Consider the following 25,499-nt stretch of genomic DNA (forward strand, 5'->3'; position numbering starts at 1 on the left):
TTTAATAGATAAGAATGTATCGACTTCGGGTAAACCCATTTTCGCAAAACTAATTTTATTTTCGTAGCGAAAGAGAAGTAACGTGAAAAGATCATTAGCTACGTTTAACATACATCTAAATCCAATCCACTACATTATTCAGAAGCATTTTTTACATAAATTAGTACCTTATATCTGTGAATACAGATTTTCTGGCGAACATTCTTTCATTAGACATTACTATTACCAAATGGTTACACATTAACACATCTCTCTACTGAGTCTATTCCTAGGCCTAGGTCTAAAACTCTTATTGAACTCTAAGATGATAAAACTTCTTTTCGCAAATATAGTTTTATGCTTTAACACATAAACATACTAATTACTGTCCATTCATTTCATATTTTAATCAAATTAACATTCAAATTTGTTTTTCTAACGCATTTTTAATACATTCGTTCGCTGTTCGCTAAAGCTGCGTAGCGGTGTTGAGATAGGCCTATATTCATTCATGCAAAAAAGTTCACGCATGCGTAGCACAGAATGAACTCTATAAAAGCCAATTTTTAACTCTAGATTAGTCTAGATCTAGATCTATATCTACCTCAAGATCTACTTTATACACATGAACATACAAAATTAAGTCTATCCATCTCAAATTTTAATCAAATATATGTAGGGCTAAAAGCAAATGTTTTAAGTTGAAAAAAAGGATTTAAGCCTATTAGCTATTTTGATTTCATAGCTTCATTCACACTATTTTTACATTGACACATTCGCTTTACTTATTACATTATTATTTCGTTTAATTGTTTACAAAACACTCTCAGTGACTATATCGACAGTAATGCGCAAATAAAGACCCGCGGGTCGCGGGTAACATATGTCTAGTATATTTATATATCTATACTATAAAGTAGAATGTGAGGTGTATGTATGTTACTTATAGACATCAAAACCGCTTGACCAATCTTGATAAAACTTGGCAGGAATGTTCCTTGGGTACCAACTTAGACCGTAGTGTATGTATTGTAGCCCTAAAACAAACTTAAGACCCTAAAAAAAAATAAAGTTGTCCGACTCTATTACAGCTGTAGTATTTTATGGATCTAGGCCATGTCTACAATATTGACATGAGAAAAGATCGAAAGGATTTAGACCTAGATCTAATTTTAAGAAATACACTTTGCGCAGATAGTTTTTTACTTTGACACATGAAAATACAAAAGAAGATCCATTGATTTCATTATATAATAAAATTAACCTTCAATTTTGTGTTTCAAAAGCATTTTTTGCATTAGTTAGTTCGTTATATCTGTGACTACAGATTTCCTGGCGAACATTCTTTCATTAGACAATACCGTAATGAATCGCGTACTAAAAATTAATTCGTTTAATTGTTTACTTTATAATCCCATCCCTAGATCTAAAACTCTAATTCAACACTAAGATGATAAAACTTCTCTTCGCACAGATAGTTTTATACTTTAACACATGAACATACTAATTATAGTCCATTCATTTCATATTTTGATCAAATAAACATTCAAATTTGGTTTTCTAAAGCATTATTTTTAGGAGACTACATTCGTTTACAAAAGCTGCGAAGCCGAGTTGAGATAGGCCTAGATCTATATTCATTCATGAATCGCGTACTAATCGTTTACTTTATAATCCCATTCATTTAACAAAGATATCGCTCTTTTCGTTTTTAATAGATACTAGACATATGTTACCCGCGACCCGCGGGTCTTTATTTGCGCATTACTGTCGATATAGTCACTGAGAGTGTTTTGTAAACAATTAAACGAAATAATAATGTAATAAGTAAAGCGAATGTGTCAATGTAAAAATAGTGTGAATGAAGCTATCAAATCAAAATAGCTAATAGGCTTAAATCCATTTTTTAAAATTAAAACATTTGCTTTTGAATAATCTAGTGGATTGGATTTAGATGTATGTTAAACGTAGCTAATGATCCTTTCACGTTATTTCTCTTTCGCTACGAAAATAAAATTAGTTTTGCGAAAATGGTTTACCCGAAGTCGATACATTCTTATCTATTAAAAACGAAAAGAGCGATAGCTTTGTTAAATAAATGGGATTATAAAGTGAACAATTAAACGAAATAATTTTTAGTACGCGATTCATGAATGAATATAGATCTAGGCCTATCTCAACTCGGCTTCGCAGCTTTCGTAAACGAATGTAGCTTTAGAAAACCAAATTTGAATGTTTATTTGATCAAAATATGAAATGAATGGACTTTAATTAATATGTTTATGTGTTAAAGTATAAAGATATCTGTGCGAAGAGAAGTTTTATCATCTTAGAGTTGAATTAGAGTTTTAGATCTAGGGATGGGATTATAAAGTAAACAATTAAACGAATTAATTTTTAGTACGCGATTCATTACGGTATTGTCTAATGAATGAATGTTCGTCAGGAAATCTGTAATCACAGATATAAGGAACTAATTAATGTAAAAAATGCTTTTGAAACACAAAATTGAAGATTAATTTTATTATATAATGAAATCAATGGATCTTCTTTTGTATTTTCATGTGTCAAAGTAAAAAACTATCTGCGCAAAGTGTATTTCTTAAAATTAGATCTAGGTCTAAATCCTTTCTATCTTTTCTTATGTCAACATTGTAGACATGGCCTAGATCCATAAAATACTATAGCTGTAATAGAGTCGGACAACTTTATTTTTTTTGAGGGTCTTACATTTGTTTTAGGGCTACAATACATTCACTAAGGTCTAAGTTGGTACCCAAGGAACATTCCTGCCTAGTTTTATCAAGATTGGTCAAGCGGTTTTGATGTCTATAAGTAACATACATACATACATACATACATACATACTCCACACATTCTACTTTATAATATAGATGAATGTATCGGCTTCGGGTAAGCCCATTTTCGCAAAACTAATTTTATTTTCGTAGCGAAAGAGAAATAACGCGAAAGGATCATTAGCTAAGTTTAACATACATCTAAATCCAATCCACTACATTAGTAAACACAAACTTAGACCCGCAGGCCGCGGGTAATGCCAGGCTAGTTATATATATATATGCAAGTGACATCCACAAAATATCTGCCGAGGGTCTCCGATTGCTTAAATCCGGCCCTGTTTGGTTGCTGTGGTAACAGCTTATGGAAACATGATGGGAAAAAAAGTTTTTTTTAAAAAGGGGGGGGGGGTGGGAGAACGGCTACATAATACGTCATAGCACTTTTTTGACCTCATTAAATGTCAGCTATTAACATTTTAAACGTTGGGAAGCAGCAGACATATTTGAAAGAGTTTTGAGGCAGCAGAAAGTTCACATCTTTACAGGTTGAGTGTTTTTTAAAAAGAATGTTGACTTAATTATTCACTACTTACATTTGTTTTTCCTTATTCTAATATAAAAAACACCTGAGATAAAGTCCTTGAGGGGTTGAAGCTCCTGGCCCAGTGAGGGTTTTTTTTTTCCAGCGGTCAGGGTTGAAGCAGTGACCCCTTAAGTCTGAAGTTTCCTCTGTGGTTGAGACCATTTCAACCATGAATCAGGATGTCGTTCTTTTGGTTATCTTCGCTCCTGGGTCTAAGTGACCGAAGGCCGCTCAAGCCGGGACATATTGAATTCTAGAAAGTTTTGAGTACTTCAGTTTGTTTTCTTAAAGTAATGTTTACCGAACTAATAAAATGTCTACATGAACTCGGTAGTTGTAAACTTCTACTGATGTATGTCCACACAATCCCATCGTAAACTGTTTTTCTATTATAATAATTAATTGCATAAAGATCTTTTTTTTAAATTCAATCTACATTTTTAGAACAAGTTTAGATTGAACAAGAAACGAATAAAATTTGTTCATTTGTGACGTCTGTCTGATATTATATTGTTGTGACTGAACTGTGGTGCTGGTCAGTGTAGCCTCTGTGTAGTCAACCGACTCATGCGACACAGGTATGTGTACTTAAAAAGGGACGCATGTAAACATTCGCCGTGTAGGTCAACGGTGTTTGTGGTTATCTGACTATGAACTATGTGTTGTTTCGATAAAAACAAGGTTGGGTCAAGTCTGGCGGACTGAGAGAGGAACAAGTTGTGTCTATCTGTTCTATTCAGACATTGACTTCTGCCCATTTGTAAAGTATTTGATTTCTCTTCATTATTTATTACACTCATTAAAGTGTCTTGTTATATCAGAGTCCAAGTTGTCTGGTTCTTGATTTGGCCACATTGTTTTGTCAAGGGTTGATAGAGAATCGTAACAATATTGATAAAGTCAACTCAATTGTATGATAAGGAGTGAAGAATAGACCGAGTCCTAGAGGACGAGACAATGAACAGTGCAAGAGCGAGAGAGGGAGAGAGGACAAGAGAGAGCCAATGAGAGAGAACAAGAGAGAAAGAGAGAGAAATAAGGTAGACTCAATAAAAGAAAGTGACAACAATGTTCACAGACCATCCGTGCATTCATCTATCCATCCATCCATTAATTCACCTTTCTATCCATCCCAGAGGCGCAACATAGAGGACCCTATCCTGCTTCAACACATTCCCATTCATCTCTCTCTTGAGAATTACTTCTCAAAACTATCTGTCATCGCGTCGTCCAGCGACATCATTCGTGGGATCTGATCTTCCAGGCACCCGATCTGAAACTTGTAAGACAATTTGGAATTGCTAAACATTGAATACACCAGTTCTATAGAGTACTCACAACTCAGATGACCTTTATAAACAAATACACGTTGTCAGTAAAACTTTTATTTCCATTCGGATGTTCGTCTCCTTGTGTCCAAGTCCAACAAGATCTTTCATGCTTCTAGCATGGTCAGTTCGCTATGCTCCGTTTGTTGACCAGTGTGAGGGAGAGGGTTTCTGGGAGGTTTTTGCGCTGAATCTAGCATCTTAACAAGCACCGTAAAGTCGTGATTGGAATTTGAGACCTGTGGAGCTCTAAGCCTCTTAGCAACACATACTTACATTTGAGCATAATGTCCGGTATCTCATGAATTTGTTGTCAATCGCTCGTTACATTATTGCATATCCTCTAATGTCCACTATTTGATGTTGCTTTAGATAACACGCTTATCATAGCCTTTTTTTTTTCCAGATTTGATCCCCCACCGTCTGCTGAGTATTTGATCAAGTTGTAGTCTTCCATCATTCTGGGTCAGTGTAACCTCCAGCCACTCGTGTTACTTTACTGGATATATTCTGATGTCCATAACAGACCAGGTCAACTCCACGCGTTCCAGACATCTGCTGACCAACAGAGCCGAATGGACATTACTTTTACGCTGAGTGGATCACCAACGTGACTAAGCGTTTAGGATTTAGCTGTTACACGGACACGATGCCCTCAGCGTCAACCTTGTAGCCGTGAGTGAGGTCCTGTAGATAACTCAGGCCTTTGACAGCTGTACGGACTCCACTTAAGGTGAGTAAACATGAAAAAAAAAATATTTATAGAAATACTCAATGTCAAGGAACGATAACCCTAACCTTGAGAACCTGTGGCTATTGATCAGTCTCGTGCTTATCACTTTAAACTTTGACCTATCATTGTGATTGGTTCATTCTTAGCCAATGGTGTACGTTATACTTACAATGCAGTTAGACTGAAAGTTGTGTTTAGAATATTTGATATAATATTTCATTGGGTATATCGCTTCGTCTACATTTATTTCCGCAAGGAAGGAACATGGCGGATACAAATACTGACTCTATCGCAACTGCACGCCTTATTTAGGGTCGGGTTATGTCTGATGTTTGGGTTCTGTCTCTCGCCTCTCTCTCATTTTGTTCACAATACCTTTTTGTTTCCACCAATCCTCTCCCCCCCCTCTCTCTTTTTAACCTATTGTTATTAGCTTTTACTTTCAGTATCTCTCTTTATCCCTTTCCCTTTGTCAGTCTCCAGCTCGCTGCCATTTTGTTTTCTTCCAGAGATTCCGTTTCACTTTTACTTTCACACACAGCAAGCACCTTGCAGCATTCTTGTGTGATACTTTTTTTGAACTATAAATAGATATCTAAATTTAGAAATGATACAAAATGGCGAAATGCAGTTCCAAGAGTGGCGTAGCAGATACAAATAGATATAAGCAATGTCTTCGATTCTGAAGATTAAAGATGAGTACAGTATTTCACAGTTATGGCTTTTATGGCTTTTGTTATTATATAGCGCTACTTTCATGCTTATAGCATGCTCAGAGCGCTTTGGTCCAATCTCATTTGTGGACCATTTTGGGGGGGGGGTATCTAGGAGTTGGTTTTCCGTGCTGCCTTTAGGCGCTCAGTAAACACAACTCTGCCCGAGTTAGGTGTCGAACCTCGAGCCCCCTTCATAGGTAGCCAAGCCAAGCCAAGTTCTAGCGCACTTAGCCTATCGACCACGCTTCCATTTTGCAGTTGCATATTTTGCCACTTCTATTGTAGACAAATCCGTTGTTTGCGAAAAGGGGGGGGGGGTCCACTTGAGTTGCCTTTTCGTCGTCTGCGCCTGTCTTCGGCAAGGGTCTTTCTATGAGTCTCAAATAATCCTGATGGAAAAAACTTTTCAATTTTTTTCTCGGGACATTATCATTGTATTCACCCATTAAACGTAGAGATCTATTTTAAAGATTGTGAAAAACAAATATATAGCATACAATTCAAGCATGTGCTGGCTATTTAAACTATATCTATATCAACAACATCTGAATTAGTCTGCAGTTGTGTTTTTTTTTAATTTTTAAAGAACAAATTTTTTTAATTGAAGATATTTCTAATTTCTGTGCATTCATTGAGAATGCAGCGCGTTTTCTACATAACGAAATATGCCTTGTGCTAAATTACATTTAAACATGCAAGCATTAACTCAAATAGTATTATGAGCTTCTTTATAGACCCCCCTTCCCTTTGCCCCCCCCCCCCGATCTTTTTTTAAAAATAATTTTTGTGTCCTACTAGAAGTAAAAGAAATTCCGTCAAATGTCTGCCAATGAGTTCAGAGCATCAAGACGGGGCTGAAAAGATCAATGATTGGACTAATCCCTCTTGAGAATGACTTTGAAAAACAAGGGGGGAGGAAAAAATAAAGCAAAACAAAACAAGAGAATTAACCTCGCTGTAAACCAAGACAGACAGGGCCGGCAACTCGAGTAGGCTATTAGACCCACAGCCATCTATCCTCTAAAGAATTAAAGCCGACCGATGAATGCCAATTATTGGCCGCAGTAATTATTCCCTGGCCAGCCCGCGGGGACACGCCATGTTGTCGGCAACATTCATAGAGTTAGTAGAAAGTCTTGCGCAATGATTGTGACAATGATCGTTTGATCTGCTGCAATGCCGGTGATACAATCACGAGCCAATCTTTCAGATCCACACGATTTGATGTACTTTTGACAGCATTCATAAACAAAAATTCTGTTTTTTTTTGTATTTTGCGTGAAATAAATACTTAGAGTGACTCCTAGAAAGACAACATCTGTACGGTTATAGAACAACCACTGGTGGCAGATGGTGGTGCTGCTATTATTGTTTGGCATTTATTAATTTAAAATTGTGGATTTTCACAATAAATTTTCGATTCAACGACGCTACATGACATATATAAATACTCTATTCTATATTCAAAGAGCTTAGAAATTTCATTTTTAGCGGCCATCGAAAGGGGAAAAGACGCTATTAGTTTTGTGCGAAATGTCTGTCCGTCTGTCCGTCCGTCCCGTTTAGATCTCGTAAACTAGAAGAGATATTGAAAATCCGACTTCACAATATTTTAGACCATTGATGCAACGGCTACTTTTTTTTTTCCTGAACGCGAAAATTCTAATTTTTAAAATCAATTATGCAAGCAGTTTTTTATAAGAAAAAGCTAATTAGTATGCATTATATGTTAGACCTAATTTAAGACGAATAGTAATCTTATAAACATCATTTTCGTGAACATTTTTTCTAAATAGCGGAAATTTTTTTTTTTTTTTTTTTTGGGAGGATTCGAATATGAGATTGAGCCTTTTCAAAACAATTAACTTATTTAGTTCGAACCGAGGGTCCCGGGTTCGAATCCTGGTGAAGACTGGGATTTTCAACTTCTGAGTCTACCCAGCTCTAATGGCTACCTGACATTAGTTGGGGAAAAGCAAAGGCGGTTGGTCGTTGTGCTGGCTACATGACACCCTCGTTAACTGTAGGCCACAAAAACAGATGAACTTTACATCATCTGCCCTATAGACCACAAACTAGTTAGGCCAGGTTCACATCTAACTTTACATTCACTTTCACGTATCCTTTGATCTGCGGGACGGTTGGGGCACTACACAAGATCTGTTAACCTTCTTTCTCCATTCTTATCTCTCATTTGTCTTTGATATAATTTCATTCGGATGTTCTTTCTGAAAATATTGAAGCCTACCTGGGTGGACCACTGGTCGTGCGGTTTGCGCGCTGGACTGTCGTTTGGATTTATCGACGATCGAATGTTCAAACCCTGCCTGCTTCCATCCCCCGTCGTCCTGCGGGAGGTTTGGACTAGGAAGTAAACTATCTTCAACTCTGAAAGATTATCCGAATTATGTAAAACATTTTACTTCGGGGGCCGATTTTGAGTTTGTGTTTCCACACAAACTGTCTTTTGTAACCTTGTTTAATTCTGAAAAGTGCACGGAATGTCTCGTAAAGCCCTTTACCTTCTACAAGTCTAAATGACTTAACTTATCAACACTCTGGATGTTGCTAGCTATTTATGGACATCCTCCGGAAGTGAAATTGTATAGCACCATAAAGATTGTCCTCTAATCACATACTTATAAATCTAGATCTCAATGTTAACATTTTTAGAATGTACATTTCATTTTCAAAAGCTTATGCACATTTAGTCTACAAATCTAGGTCAAGGGAAATAATTATTATTTGTTTTGCTTTGAGTTATGGAAAGCCGATGTTATAGCTATAGGCTTACACTTTTTAGCCAACAATTGGAGGAAGTATTGTAAATGTTAGTTTTGCATACTAGTGTACGTAATTTTAATACGTATAAATAGAACTTTTTATTTTTTTTATTTGAAAAGAATTTATGGTATTTCAAAAATAAATGTAACAAGATATTGTATAATATAAAAATTGATTTTTTTATTTCTCATCAGCCACCATCATAAGTATACCAACATATATATTTTTGGCAAGTCCAACATGGACTTTCTTAGAAACAATCCATCAATCATAGATTTAGTATATGCAAAGAATAAACGATAGACTGCTGTTGCTAATCTTACTTCTCAGGTCATTAAAATCTGCATCCTTCGTTGAGCATGCTTTAGGAAGCATTGGATTCATTGCTAGATCTGGACGGGGTACACACAAAATGTTAAGGCTGTTGGACCACTTTCATCTTTTCTCTTCCTCTCTCCCTCCTCCTTTCCCTTCCTCTCTCCCTCATCCTTTCTCTTCCTCTCTCCCTCCTCCTTTCCCTTCCTCTCTTCCTCATCTTTTCTCTTCCTCTCTCCCTCCTCCTTTCCCTTCCTCTCTCCCTCCTCTTTTCCCTTCCTCTCTCCCTCATCTTTTCCCTTCCTCTCTCTCTCATCTTTTCCCTTCCTCTCTCCCTCATCTTTTCTCTTCCTCTCTCCCTCCTCCTTTCCCTTCCTCTCTCCCTCATCTTTTCTCTTCCTCTCTCCCTCCTCCTTTCCCTTCCTCTCTCTCTCTCATCTTTTCTCTTCCTCTCTCCCTCATCTTTTCTCTTCCTCTCTCCCTCATCTTTTCTTTTCCTCTCTCCCTCATCTTTTCTCTTCCTCTCTCCCTCATCTTTTCTCTTCCTCTCTCCCTCATCTTTTCTCTTCCTCTCTCCCTCATCTTTTCTCTTCCTCTCTCTCTCATCTTTTCTCTTCCTCTCTCTCTCATCTTTTCTCTCCTCTCTCCCTCATCTTTTCTCTTCCTCTCCTCATCTTTTCTCTTCCTCTCTCTCTCATCTTTTCTCTTCCTCTCTCCCTCATCTTTTCTCTCCTCTCTCCCTCATCTTTTCTCTTCCTCTCTCTCTCATCTTTTCTCTTCCTCTCTCCCTCATCTTTTCTCTTCCTCTCTCCCTCATCTTTTCTCTTCCTCTCTCTCTCATCTTTTCTCTCCTCTCTCCCTCATCTTTTCTCTTCCTCTCCTCATCTTTTCTCTTCCTCTCTCTCTCATCTTTTCTCTTCCTCTCTCCCTCATCTTTTCTCTCCTCTCTCCCTCATCTTTTCTCTTCCTCTCTCTCTCATCTTTTCTCTTCCTCTCTCTCTCATCTTTTCTCTTCCTCTCTCCCTCATCTTTTCTCTCCTCTCTCCCTCATCTTTTCTCTTCCTCTCCTCATCTTTTCTCTTCCTCTCCTCATCTTTTCTCTTCCTCTCCTCATCTTTTGTCTCTGCTTCTCCCGCATCCTCTACTCTAAAGAGATCATCAAAAATAGAACGTCTAGAGTGTTCTCTCCTGTTACACCAAAAAAAAAATTCAATTTCTCTTGACTAGATTGAAATATAGTTTGATAGTGTAATGGTGAGATGATGTCATATGTGATGCTGCTATGGCTTGATGGTGCTATGGTGTGATGAGATGGCAGCTTGGCGTGATACAATGATGGTATATCGGCAGGGTGGTGTGATGGTGTTATGCTGAGATGGCTTCATGGTGTCAAATAATGATGGTTTAAAAACCTGGGGACGTGAAGGTATAATGGATTCATTGTTTGATGATGTAGTGCTGTGATGTTTGAAGGTTATCCTTTTTGATGGCGTGCTGGTATTTAGTTTTGTGATGGCTTGATGATGTCATAGTGCTATAGTTTGATTTCGTCGTGCTGTGATGGTGTTATGATGTCTTAGTGTGATAGCTTGATTGGGTCATGTTTTGACTGTGTGGCCGATTGTCAAGTTTCTTGCTTCCATCGCTCGCGCGTCTCTTTGCTCTCCTACAAATGGAGACAGCGCATGTTTCTACGTCAACATATCGGTACAACAAATGCAGGTACAAGGGAGATAAACCTGAAAATTGGGAAAGATTTTAAGATCAATAGATTAAACACACAAAGGGGGAGTACGCCAATTGAAAGATAACTGTTGCTAACTTAATACAAGCTGCTATGTGCCACTAATGAAATGCAAAATTTAGACAGTTGTAAGTTCACAAATCTACATGTCAAATAATTTTTTTTTAAATAACAGTGCATTCAGACTGAATGTTTATTTTTGCTACTTGAGCATTTCCCTACCTCAAAGTTGCTGTAGCTCTAGGCCATAGCACTGGTGGTCTTGCTGGCAGTCCGTGTTGGCGCGCACTAGGGTAGCTCAATCTCTACAACCACAGGTCCTCCCTCTCCCAAAGCCCTACCTCACCCACTACAAAGTTGGACACTGTTATGTTTTGATAGTATGCGCACGTGCCGGCACTCTTAAGACAAATTGTTTGTTGGTCTTGGAGGTCAGGTCTGAGGTTTGGGTTCAAATATGTTACAAGGGAGGCCTCTTCCATCTTGGCTTCCTTCCACTCAGTTCCACGCCCTCCCCCTTTTTTTCCAACTCAAACATCCTCCCGTACTCACGTCTCACTCTGGACACACTTGTTATCTTTAAGAAACGCCTGGAGCCTGTAATCCAGCCTGCAAGTTGCAGGGGGGGGGGAAGGAAGGGGGTGGTTCTTGACGTCACGCTACGTACCCAGAATCACGTCCAAGCATAAGACGTATTTAAATCTGACTTCCGGTGAGTGTGATGGATCTTGAGTTGTCTTTTAAACATAAAGAAATGAAACTATTGAAACTCACACTAGTAATTCAGAGAAGGAAAAAAATATAATTCCATCTTCGAATATTAAAGTGCAATATACAAGAATGTCTTTTTTTTCTTATACAGCATGGCCAGATTTTTTTCAGTTATCTAGTTAAATATGTGGCCAAATATTGATGTTGTTTTATAGTGTTTGGTAGCAACAGAAGACGAATATCGAAACTTTAAAAATCATTGTCACGATGGTGTTTTTGAAGGAAGAGCTTTGTATTGTCTCCACAATCATATGACATACGCGGAATCGGAGGTGCCTTTAAATACGTACACCGCACTACAAGGATGCACTGAAGAAACAATTCGATCAGGGGCGTAGCTAGGACTTATCCACCATTTGGTGGCACGGGGACTTGACCTCTTTGGGGGCCCTCGCATTTTGCGCAATATTTAATATTTAATGTAAAAAACACTCATTTGGGGGGCCCCATCAAGTGTGGGACCGGGTGGATTATCAAATTTCCCCCCCCCCCCCCCTCCTCTCCCACACTAGCTACGCCACTGAATTCAATGAATATATTTGTCTTGAGTTTAATGCCTTCAAACTCAGATCAACAAAATAAATAATCCGAAGGCTTACAAATATAATTGAATAGTGAACAATCGCATTAAATAATACACATGGAATAATGACTGACTGACCCCATGCGATGGCTAATTTCACATCTCTGTAGTATATTGATCTTTCCAGATAGTTGCCAACACTGATGTAATTTACTATCACCTTTGCATCATTACATTTTTTTATCTTAGTTTATGCCAATCAATTGAGTCTAGTAAACTCTGCATACTCTAACCACACTTTTCAACGTGACCAGGGCTGCTACTGGTCAGTCAATACTGTGTGCTGTCAAGCGCGAAGATCATGCAAAACGTGTGCCATTCTCTGAGCTAATGTGTTTCAATGCACATACCATGTAACCATTGTGACATACTGAATCATGTGATACACATCAAACACGTACGATTTTGTGAAAAATCTATTTTTCTCTACTGTATGTTCAAATAATAATGTAATCTAAACATTCATTTCAACATTCAGGAGATATAAATTAGAATGGGTTTAGAACTTCAACGTTCAGGAGATATAAATTAGTATGTGCTTAGAACTTCAACATTCAGGCCATATAAATTAGAATGTGTTTAGATTTTCAACAATCAGGACATATAAATTAGAATGTGTTTAGAACTTCAACAATCAGGGCATATAAATTAGAATGTGTTTAGAACTTCAACATTCAGGAGATATAAATTAGAATGTGTTTAGCTGTTACAGAACAGGCTATGTACAGAAAGGAAATGTTCTTTTTTTTATTTCCCTAGACTTGAAGTTTCTTTACAGATGCAAGGCTAGGTTGTCTTCTTATCAATGCGCTATTGAAAACTAAACAACAAATCTTTCAATTCAATCTAAAATTGATGATGTTTTCAAATGCATTTTTTTTAATGAGATTTCAAAAGCCTAGCCAATGATTGCTTATTATTGATCTGCAGTTGAGATAAAACCTGGCCACAATTTTGTTTTCCTGTTCATTTTTTAAACCAATATTTTAAAAAGTATTGAAACAAAAACTAAAGCTTCTCTAGTATGCAGAACACAAAATAGGAGTATTGAGCTTAAACATTTAGGTGCAAATTATTTCCTTCCAACATTACTTTGTATGCATATACATTATTCTTTTATCTTATATATTTCATGTTATGTTTTATTATTGCAAAGAGTCTTTCAAGTGAGCTTTGACCAATCAAATTCTTGTATTAACAGTCCAGCTAATGATTTCTACGTAAGACCCACAATGTTCATGTATGTATTTAACTCCTTACTGAATACAACGCAACATTGGAGTCGAGTGCGGGAATTCCCGCTAAAGCCGTGTGCACAAAATAAAAAGACGTAAGCCAAATTAAATTTTAAGATGATCATGTTTTGAAAAATTATAACTGTCAAACCAGAGTTTTCACTGTATGGTCAATTAGGTAATTTTTTTTCCCAAAGATGTTCATTAACTGTCAAATTTCTAGGAAAATTGTTGAAACTGTTTTCCAAATACCCGTCCAATTCCCAACATCCAACTTTGACTTTATACCCACCCATGAAGCAAATACTAGGGAATAAATAGTAGTAGATTTTAAAAAAATAAATCCAACTCCAAGTTATGGAGTTAGTCTAGCTTTTGTTGTTGTTGTTGTTGTTGTTGTTGTTGTTAATACATCTTTATAGTAAGCAAAGTGAAGTTTCCCTTTCAGGCCTTGCGATCTATGGGTCAGATGATGTTAAAGTCATCTGTTTCCTAGGTCAACGGTTAACGAGTGGGGTGTCACATAGACCTTTGAGACAGGTACCCATGAGGGTTGGCTGGAGTTTTAAATATGGTCGTTCTACTGAAAGAAAAGAAAGACAAATAAAGAAAAAAAAAGTTCGCTCTAAAATTACATCAGATTTTTATCTTCCATCCCTGATCCTGGCTGGACCAAGCCTGTTGGTGACAGATGATTTCACTGCTTGTTCTTTCTGAAAGACTTTAACAGATTTCCAGGAGCATTAACTCCAACTCCAAGGGAAACAACTCGGGATACGGTTAAAGTTTAATGACATGAGAAGTCAGAAAAAAAAAAAAATTAGGAGATGAACTGTCACATCGAATCATCTAATTCCTGGGTCGTGATACCACCACCCCACCCGCTCTCTATCTCATTCTAGAGTCTCTCTACAGTTGTACTTACGTGTCAAAATGACCTTACTATTGGACCAGGTCACTTTTTAATGGGACATATAAGGCCCTTCCATTCCTAAAGGGTTTTAAACACATTGATACATTGATACAGGCTAGTCTTTAATGGTGTTTTTTTTTTTCAATGTTAAGGTTTGAGAATTTAAATGTGGAGGTTTGTTTGTTTAAATGTTGAGGTTTGCTTTGATGTTACAATGCCTCTATTCAGGTCTTACATTCATGGGTGAAATCTGGGTGGGCACGGATCGCGAAAACGGCTTTTACGATTTTTCTAGAAATGTGACCAGCTGATGTATATCTCTGAGAGAAGAATTACTAGCTCGTTGGGAAAAACTCTTGACCGTTATAAGTTTTCTAAGTATTAAAAAAAATTAATTTGGCTAGAGGACTAAAACATCATTGAAAAGTTCAATAAATTAATTGTTCCGGAACATTTTGCGCATCGTTTTGTAAGTCTAAACCAATGGCCGGTAATCAGAATGTTATAAATTCTAGTGGATTTATATATTCGCTTAACCAGGATTTGTTTCCTCGAGGGAGTGGGGGGGGGAATAGTGGACAACGGATTCTTTTTTATTAAAAATCTAATATTCATTATTGATTGAAATCAAAATAATCGCTCTATAGGACATATAAAAGAGGTATTATCTTTTTCTTCTTTTTTAAAGTATTTTATGCTATGAGGTTGGTTTGTTATTATGTTGAGGTTTGTTATTATGTTGAGGTTTGTTATTATGTTGAGGTTTGCTTTCTTTTTTTACGTGCATTTATGTTTGAATCTAAATATTAGAATTACGACCTCACACGTCTGATTTGCGTCTCAGAGTGTTGTTGACAGCCGTTGACTTGTAGCACCCAACTGCTGGTAGACAACTAAACCGCTGTAGTATATTTTAATTTGTAAAAATTTAATTAACTTGATAAATTCTTTTGTGAACCAAACTAAATGTTACTTTTATTAAAATGTAGACAAAAACAACTTGTGCTGAAATGCAATAAATAGAGTAGACTTTAGTCATAATATAAAATGGTCTTTGAATGAATATCTCACTACGATAACACTTCTTTTCAGTCTCACGTTCTGGAGTCATTTGTCCTAACCAAGATCGCTGACGACAATGCCACCTATCTTGCATCATTCACAACTCACAACCAATTGCTGACCTCTTCCCACCGTCACCATAGAAACAAACATACACATGCACACTCCAAAGCAAAATGGGATGGGGATGTGACTAAAGTATAATCGGAGGGTGAGAGTGTTGGTACTGCAAGGAAATCTAAGAAGGTTGGAAATGCTCAAAGCTGACACGCCCCTGATCCTTACAGTTTTGTCAGAGTGTCAAATATCTAGCGAATCAAAGCGCGGTATTGTCGTAATAAAAGTTGTATGTTTCTTTTATTTTGTCTTTTTCTCAAAGTCTTGCCCTAGAAAATTACAGGTTTTATCTCCCTTTCTGCTATATAAAACAAAATTAATTAATTAGTATTAAATGACTAACTAATTGTTTAATTTTGGATACATGTATTGTTATTGACTGTGAGTAATTATGCAAAAATTAAAAAAAAAAATTTGATATGATATATATATCATATATTCACATCTCTAATTAAGTAGCATTTATTTCTCCTCTTATTTCGAAATCAAACAAATTTATTAATCACCAACAATTCATTATTTAATTATTGTTTAAATTTTTTAATGATTCTTTTTATGTCAGGTTTAATGAATAATTAATGAAAAAAAATTATTTTGATCCGAGAATGGGATGAGAGATAAAAACATTTTCAAACTTTTTTTACAAGACAGACAGACAGACAGAGTGAGTTGATACAAGCTTTGTAATCAACGTAATACTTTCTTGTCCGCTCTGCATGCAGAAATAATAATAACATTAAAAACAAAATTTAAAAATAACAACATAGAAACATAGGGACAAAAACACAGAAACAAAAACTGTTTCCTTTTCAAGGAAAACATATTTTGACTTGGTTTCTTTATCTTCACAAGTCCACAGGGAAAACGCCCACCTTGAAAAAAAAAACTGCATGAAAGTACTCGCCTATGTCTGGTTCACACTACGCCCACTTCACACCTACCCCAAAGTGACCCCTTCACTTCTCCCCTTTCCCCTCCCCACCTCCAAACGAAATGTCTATAACGACCTGTACATGATGAGGTGTTGTTTTTTTATTTGTTAGCTTTTCTTTTTTTTTTTTGTTGATTGAGAGCCTCAAAGAAGTGTTATTTATTGATTCTCCTCTTTCTTCTATCTTGAAACCTCTCTTTTTTTTCTTTCTCTCTCTTTCTGTCAATCTCAGTTTCTCAATCTCTCTCTGTACCTCTCTCTCTCTTTCTCTGTCTCTCCCTCTTTCCGTCTCTCACTCTTTTTTTTCTTTCCTTTCTCTCTCTCTCTCTCTCTCTCTCTCACTCTCTCTCTATCTATCTATATCTACATCTAACATCTTTCATTCTTGTGTATATCCCATCAATAATTCTCATGACAAATGTCCATCATGATGTTGTCGAGACGCTGAGATGGATGAAAGATCGGGATGTTAATCATGGGCGTAGCCAGGATTTTTTTTCGGGGGGGGGGGGGGGGGGGTTGGGGGGGATTTTTTCTCCCCCCCCCCCCCGACTCCCCCCCCCCCCCGCGAATTTTTTTAAAAATATGTATTTATGTGTGTGTGTGTGTGTGTACATAATCTTTATTGCATTCTGACCCTTCATTCTTTCGCAAGACGTTTATTGTGCCCTAGAATAGGTTCTTCCTGTAGTTAATGGAAAAATTGTAGATTCCCCGCCAATACTAGCAAAGGGGTCTGGGGGAGCGCTAGCAGTTTCCCCAGCGCGGGGCGATCAAAATCTCCCTTAACTGTGCTCTTAGAATTAGGGGATTTTCGTTTGCATTTTTGTTTTGTTTTATAGAAGAGGGGGGGGGGGTTAACTGCAAAAACCCCAAGTAGGGGGTTTAAAACTCAAAACCCCTAGTAGGGGGTTTTAAACTCAAAACTCCTGGTAGGGGTTTTTAAACTCGAACCCCCCTGGTAGGGGGTTTTAAACTCAAAACCCCCTGGTAAGGGGTTTTAAACTCAAAACCCCATTGGTTGTGCTGGGGCTATTGATGGTTTAGTATTAAAATCTCACCTAAAATAAACAAAATCAAAGCAAAAAATCATTCACTAAATTCCGATCCCCCCCCCCCAAGGGGGGGGGGATTTCATTTCGGGGGGGGGGTTTGAACCCCAAACCCCCCCCCCCTGGCTACGCCCATGATGTTAATATAATCAGCGGGTTTACGAGTTTAAAAACAAGTAATTAAATACCTCCATTTCTCAAACTTTGTATTTAGGTTATCCGTCTGTATGAATGTTTGTTCAGTGCCCGAGATGCACGTGTGTTTTAGACTGAGAACGAAACGTTTAATTAATTTAATGAAATGCAAACAAGAAGCCATGCCATTTTTTTTTAAATGTCAAACTCAAATGTTTCATCTCAAGTGCTAGTGTAAACCCTAAACCTAAACAGTACTGTATAGATTGTGAATAACGAATGCTCAAACACTTATCACCAACATACTTAATCAATGATGCCCAAAATATGGCCCGCGAGCAAGGTCCGGATCGCGACATGGTTCTGTTCGGCCTGCAATACGTCCGCACAAAGTGTAGAAAATCCATTCCGTCTTTTGAAAAAAGAAAGGTTGAGAAATGTATCTGATCTAGGTTAGGGACCTCACTTGTCCTCTGATGGATTGGAACAATGACATATGCACTTCTATAAAATCAAAGAAGCGAGGAAACTGTAGACTGTAGACTCTGTATTTAAAATCTAACAGGAATAGGTGAACGGATCTTTTACTATTTTCTAGAACATAATCATAGGCAACATATTTGATCTGTAAAAAAAAAAGATGTAGCTGTTTTTATAAATGGCATTATGACACAAATATGACGCCATTCTAGGTTTGAGCCGCGAATAAAAAAAACAACTACGCTAAAACATTGGAGGATCAATTGGATTGTTTACCAAAAAGAAAATGCGTCGTTGGCTAGCTAGCTTCAATGTCGCTTACATTTTAAGTAATGAATCCATATTCCGACAACGAAAAATGGAATCTTTCAGTTATCCCATTAATTAATGTATGTACTAGATCCACAGGTTTCTAAAATAATTGTGTCAGGTCAATTTCATTTCGTTTTTGTACTTTTCTGTCATGTGGCCCGCGTTACGAACGTCGGAAATAAAATGGCCCGCAGATTGAATTAGGTTGGACACCAGTGTGCTAAAAGGTTGCCTGGTTGTGCGATAAGTGCTCTGGACTGTCGTCCAGATGGTCCTGGGCTCAAACCCTGCTCGCTGCCATTCCCTGGCGTCCTGGAGGAGGTCAGTGCTAGGATGTAATTAACTTCAAATCTAAAACATGTGAAACAGACACGAATTAAGGCGAAATAGTTTCTGCATTTTTGTATCTCTAGGAAACTCATTCACAGGTTACCAGGTATTCAAACTGTACAGTTACATTGTACAGAGTATTATTTACAAAGAATTGTACATAGAATAGTATTACTTACACTTTAATTAGTGACGATTATATTATCTTTTATAAGACATCAGGTTCCAAGATAGTTGTTATACAATGACTACTATAGAATATGCTTGTATAAGACTTGTTATAACTGGTTATAAGATAATTTGTTATAAGATGCTAAATGATAACTGATTATAAGAAAACTGTTTATAAGATGTTTATAAAGTGACTAACTGGTTATAAGATAGCTTGTTAGAAGATATCTTGTTATAAAGTAAGTTTTAGTATGATATCTTGTTATAAGATAGCTTGTTAGAAGATATCTTGTTATAAGATAAGTTTTAGTATGATATCTTGTTATAAGGTAAGTTTTAGTATGATATCTTGTTATAAGATAGCTTGTTAGAAGATATCTTGTTATAAGATAAGTTTTAGTATGATATCTTGTTATAAGGTAAGTTTTAGTATGATATCTTGTTATAAGATAAGTTTTAGTATGATATCTTGTTATAGGATAGCCTGTAACAAATCGCTCCGACTTATTATAACTTTCAAGCTGAGAGTCTTAAAATAAAGAGGGAACAAAAAAAAAAGAATATAAAAAGTCAATTCTCTTTTGGGAACTTCCCAATGAGCCGTTGTGTCTATTGTCCTTCAGACGACCTTAAGGGAACTCGACTCCTCGGAGACTTGTTTCTTCTCGTCTCATCTCTTCTTCCCTGAGTTTCTTGTGATCATGACCTGAAATAAAGCACGGGTGACATGAACAGGATGTGACGTCACAAAAGGGTGGTAGCTCTCCTTTAAAAAAAAAATTCATAAAACCACCAGAAAAAAAAGTGTCTGAGTTCTGGAGTCTTGTCAATAGAATGATAGTCAAGTGAAAATCTTTTAGCAGAAATATAGTGATCAATGAATAATTACTAAAGGCTGAGGCCACATACTCCCGAATCAATAAGAATTCAAGACAGGTTATAAATATTTAAGATTCCATTTAAAAAATATTTTTGTTTGCTTCCATTTTTTAAATTATTGCATCAATTAAAACGAGGCCAAAGTTCCCGGATATCACTACTTTTGCTACTCCAGGCTCAGTTCCCTCTTACACATTCAACGGTTCCTGTGCTTACCTCTTTTTATATTTGTAGTGACATCACAAGATCAGTAACAAACAATATAGATCAAGTGTCGTTACCTTTTCAACAATGATACGATTCCTTCGACATAATATTGATCAAAGTTGGTTTCAATTCTTTCAGACTCTAGTTGTAAATGGCTCTAAACTTTGGTAAGATCCCAGTTAAAGCTTTTTCTTTGTTTATGTCTTTGCACAAAAGAATGAGCCATCACTAAGTTTGTACAACGTCGCCTTGAAGTTTTGTGAAATAGTGAAACGCATTTGGAGAGGTGACCGGGAATGTTGCTTAGTGAAATGGCCTAAAGTGAAATTAGTGAACCAAAGTGAAATAAGTTAGCTTAAGTAAAATGACTGAACCAAATTGAAATGACTGCACCAAACTGAAATGACTGAACCAAACTGAAATGACTGAACCAAACTGAAATGACTGCACCAAACTGAAATGACTGAACCAAACTGAAATGGCTGAACCAAACTGAAATGACTGAACCTAACTGAAATGACTGAACCAAACTGAAATGGCTGAACCAAACTGAAATGACTGAACCAAACTGAAATAACTGAACCAAACTGAAATGACTGAACCAAACTGAAATGACTGAACCAAACTGAAATTACTGTGATAAAGATGACCAGAGGTGGAGTCATTTCAATCAGAAATCATTCGACGATTTTCTGTTTATTTCTTGTTTTAAAATACTATAACACAAACATTTGTTACAAATAAAAAAAAAAGAATATATTAGTATAATTTGTAAAGGATTGGGTTAGATTTATAATATCAGAACCTTCTGTTCCACAACACTTCAACGCCTTTGCTATCTGCCAGTTTGTGAGGCCAGAGTTTCTTCAAAGACCAACGTATTGTAGAAAATGATCAATGCGAAGTGAGTGAAGAAAGAAATCTTAGGAGCCGTAACTCGCTAATAGCTCTACTCTTCTCTAAATTGTCAAATGTTCGTCACTATTCTGAACATTTAAAAATGTAGAGTGTTTGTAAATCGTTGTAAAATGTGCAGTATAATAGACGCCATTTCGCCCTCACTGGCATAGAGGCAAGAAGCTGGCAGCAGATGGCCTCTGAAAGAGACAGTTGTCGATCTCTCACAATTAAAAGCTGCGGGAAAAACATTTGTGACTCAAAGAGACGCCCTTATTGAAGACAGGCCATAAGACGGAAAGAAAACTTAAATAGACCGCCAGCGGACAACGGCTTTGTCTGCATGAGATGCGGGAAAATATACAGGTCGTAACTAGGTCTGCATAGTCATGTAAATCACTGCACGCATCCTTAATCTTTGACATTGCCATTATTATCGTTAGACTAATTCTATTATTAATAAATATATTTAACGTTCTCGCCCTTTTATATTTTTTAAATAAATCTTTTCATTTCTAAGTTAAACCAATGAAACCAGTACAATAGACATAAAAAATATAGATATCTAGAAATTCTTATACCATTAACTAGTTTTTAGTTTATAGCCTTTGAACCATTAACTAGTTTTTAGTTTATAGCCTTTGAACCATTAACTAGTTTTCAGTTTATAGGCTTTGAACCATTAACTAGTTTTCAGTTTATAGACTTTGAACCATTAACTAGTTTTTAGTTTATAGGCTTTGAACCATTAACTAGTTTTTAGTTTATAGGCTTTGAACCATTAACTAGTTTTCAGTTTATAGGCTTTGAACCATTAACTAGTTTTCAGTTTATAGGCTTTGAACCATTAACTAGTTTTCAGTTCATAGGCTTTGAACCATTAACTAGTTTTCAGTTTATAGGCTTTGAACCATTAACTAGTTTTCAGTTTATAGGCTTTGAACCATTAACTAGTTTTCAGTTTATAGGCTTTGAACCATTAACTAGTTTTCAGTTTATAGGCTTTGAAATGTGTCTTTCAAACACTAAACGTCTAGAGAGTACTCACGCTTCTATTTCTATAACTATTTTTTTTTCTAACACTATCAGAAGACTCAATTTTTTTTTGTAATGGCCAAGTAAAAACTGTTTCCTCACAGAGAGTGGACGTCATCCGGCCTTTCCTCCTCATTTGATTTTTTTTTTCTTTAATTTTTTTTTTCTTTTATCTTTCACTTCTTCCAGCCGAAAGTTGTTTTTTTTCTGTTCCTTAAGAAAAAAAAAATGTCTAAGCTCACAATGAGTAATCGATTTCCCCTGTCTGCAGAGCATTATCAGACATTAACTTGCAAAATAGGCTAATTCTCAAATATCGATACATGATTTGTAGTGTCTGTCTTACACAAGGGGCCGAATACCTCGAGCGACATCGTTTAGGCTTTGTTGACAATCAAAGTAATCGATTTCCCATTAGTTTACATTCTGGAGTTGGTGACATGTACAGTCAGAGAGATGGAATCTCATTAAGAAAGGGAGATGGGGGAATGGGGGGGGGATATCTAGACGTTTCTATTACCAACATTATTGTCTCAGAGGAATCGCAAAGGTATGTGTGGGTAGATGGGAAATCGTTAGATATGATATGTAGTTGAAATAGCGATACCAAAAAAAAAATGGTTCAAGTATCTATTACACCTAGTCTTCACTGTTGTTTTAGCATCATGATATAGTCTCAAGAGCGATGGGCAGGCTTCTTCTGCTGAATGGATAACGCGCCAATCCCTATGAGTCTTCTTTATGGCCAGGTAAGGGAAGGAAAGCGAGCTCAAGATGGGCCACTTCGGATAAGAGAGAATCATGGCGCCTGCTTATATCACTTAAGACAAGAAGACAACCTTGGTGCGGAAGAGCAGAAAGACACCGCAATGCACTCAGGTCTCAACTGACCCTAGCCCGACAATACAACCTGGGATTCACCAGTCACATAAGGAGGCACAACAAATGCGGTGCATGACCCTCAACCCTCTGTATGAACCTAATCTTCATCGAATAAAGTTCACGAAATATGTTAGATATGAATACTGATTTTTTTCCAAAGTCGTTCACTTTAAGCACTCGTTTCATTCTCGTAACACAGACTACGTCATCAGACATGACACTATTAAGTGTGATTACTTGGAGCGCAGTATCAACAATATCCACAAAGTTGGAGTCGTGATAACTTTTTTTTTTCTATTGGAATGCTGCTAACAATTTTGAGAACCTGAAGTTCTTCACTACCTTCCTGCCTACTGTAAGTTTGGGCAAGCTTTAAAAAAAAGTATTGCAACTCTCTTTAGTTCGAAAGAACAATTTTGTTGCTGGGAGGTACTGCTAGATGGGCAAGATAAAGTTTAGTGTAAAATCGAAACATTAGATCATTGTCTAAGTTAAAACATTACATGGTGGTGTTAGGTACAGTCAGTGATTGGATTAAGGTAGTTTGATTGATCTCGTCATCTGTCAGTGTCTTGTTTATTTCTTTCTGTCTATTGTTTTGTCAGTCTCTGTTAGCTCATCTACTTGTTACATTTTGTTTTAGAAAGGGTTGACATGTTCGGCATACATTCCAATTAACTAGATCTTATACCGTAATCCTAACACCAAATGTATTCGTTTAAATCTTTTAAGTTCAATACAACAACAAAAAAAAATGCTTTAGTTATTAGTATGAAGAGAAGTATAAAGGCACATTCCTTGTCCCATATGCTAGGACAAATTTGTACAAATACTCCTTCTTCCCTAGTGCTATTAGAGCATGGAATGGGTTGCCTGAGCTAGCCAGGAAAACCAGTGACTTGGCGGAATTTAAGTCATTGGTTAATATGCATGACTAAATGCATGACGCGTAGGACGTAATCATCTTCTTTTTTGAAGTAACGTCTGGATTATATAAGATATAAGAAAAGAAACCTTTTTTCTTGATCCTAATAAATGAAAATGTTTTCTTTCAACTTTTGTATAAGAACCATTAACACAATCCAATGTACAGAACAGAAACTTAGTGTTTTATTTTCAAACGTTAGAACCAATTGTCTACAACAAAATATATAACAGTGCAAGTTGTATGCAACTATTGTAGACTTGGGGAATACACAGAATGCCTTGCCCTCAATGGAAGGAAATATTTTCTATACACTTCTTTGTTCTAGCGCTAATAGAAAGCTTAGAAACTCTTTAATTAATAGAATATTCTATAAGCAAAACAAAAACAATTATTTCTATTTATTAACATGATTATATTTCAAAAAGAAAAGTCTACAAAAAATGTTCTATCTGCCTGGGATGAATGCACTTCTTCATTAGAAATATTTCGCTTTACCAGCAAGATGTAGACATGGGGTGGAGGGGCGGATTTGTCCTTTGTTGTCGTAGTGTGTAGTAATTTGGTATGTTTGTATTTTTATGATTTTAAGTCCTTGTTGTTCAGGCCTAGATGATACCCCTCGTTCCCCAACCCCTTTTTTCACTTGAAACGCAACATTTTTGTTGAATGATTGGAAGAGATGCCTGCACTCCATTCTAGCCAAACATACAAGGCCTTTCTTTATAGCAGGCCTCAGCATTGACCCATGACGTCGCAACCTGTGGGCGGAGGAGACCAATAGCTCGTTGCCGCGTCGTACAGACCTGTGACATGGCAACGAGATATTGGTCTTCACTGCCCACAGTTTGCGAGGCTGCAGGTCAGTGTTCAGGCCTACTTTGACCATCGGGCTCGCATAAACAGACAAGTATAAATAAACGTCTTCTTGCTGGAAGCCGATATGGACAAGATAAAGGCACTACTTGCTGTTTGACAGCTAAGCTGGGTCGGCACCTATCCCATAAGCGGCCTCAGCAGTGCGCAATGCCCTGGGCTAGGGTTATTACGGTCATATCAGGGCCATGAATATTTCTACAATGGGCTGACGATGACAAAAGATTCTCTTTATCGCGAGGCCCATTAAGGCGCGAGCCCTGGGCGTTTCTTCCACTCGCCATCCCCTAAGACCGCCTCTGTGCTATCTTTTGTAGAGGGAGGATTCTAAAGATGGACGACGTAACAGGGGTACCCCAGGATGCTCAAGATAGATCTACTCAAGTGCTAACTCGTCCTCACTAGCCAGAGGGCCCTTCTCGAAGAGGGTAAAAAAAACAACTTGATAAAGATCTAGATTCTATAAACGTGCTTGAAAAAATAAATAGTGCGAGTGTACTATGTTTACTATTTACTTTTTTTTTTTTGGGGGGGGGGTAAGAAACAATGAGGTTGGCGTATTTTATTAGTTACTATTTGTTTTAAGAAATTCCTTAATCGGTAATGCGTTCGCTGGGTACAATTATTGCTGAGTTTATTGAATTTATTTTGTAACTTTTGAATTAGTTTCTTCCTTGGCTTCTATTTTGACAGGTTTTACATTATCTTGAGACAAACAAACAC

The 25,499-nt window shown here is 36.9% G+C and overlaps 1 protein-coding gene across 9 annotated transcripts in view; it reads left to right on the forward strand.

Annotated features, from left to right (window-relative positions):
• LOC106052128 (cubilin-like) overlaps positions 1 to 25,499 on the forward strand; it is a 300,170-nt gene that overhangs the window by 135,676 nt on the left and 138,995 nt on the right. For all 9 annotated transcript variants that reach the window (XM_056033924.1, XM_056033928.1, XM_056033926.1 and 6 more), the window contains exon 3: positions 5,098 to 5,424. The gene's annotated coding sequence lies outside the window, so the exon portion shown is untranslated. The remainder of the gene's footprint in view (positions 1 to 5,097; positions 5,425 to 25,499) is intronic.

This window comes from Biomphalaria glabrata, chromosome 6, assembly GCF_947242115.1.
Source record: "Biomphalaria glabrata chromosome 6, xgBioGlab47.1, whole genome shotgun sequence".
NCBI lineage: Eukaryota > Metazoa > Mollusca > Gastropoda > Planorbidae > Biomphalaria > Biomphalaria glabrata.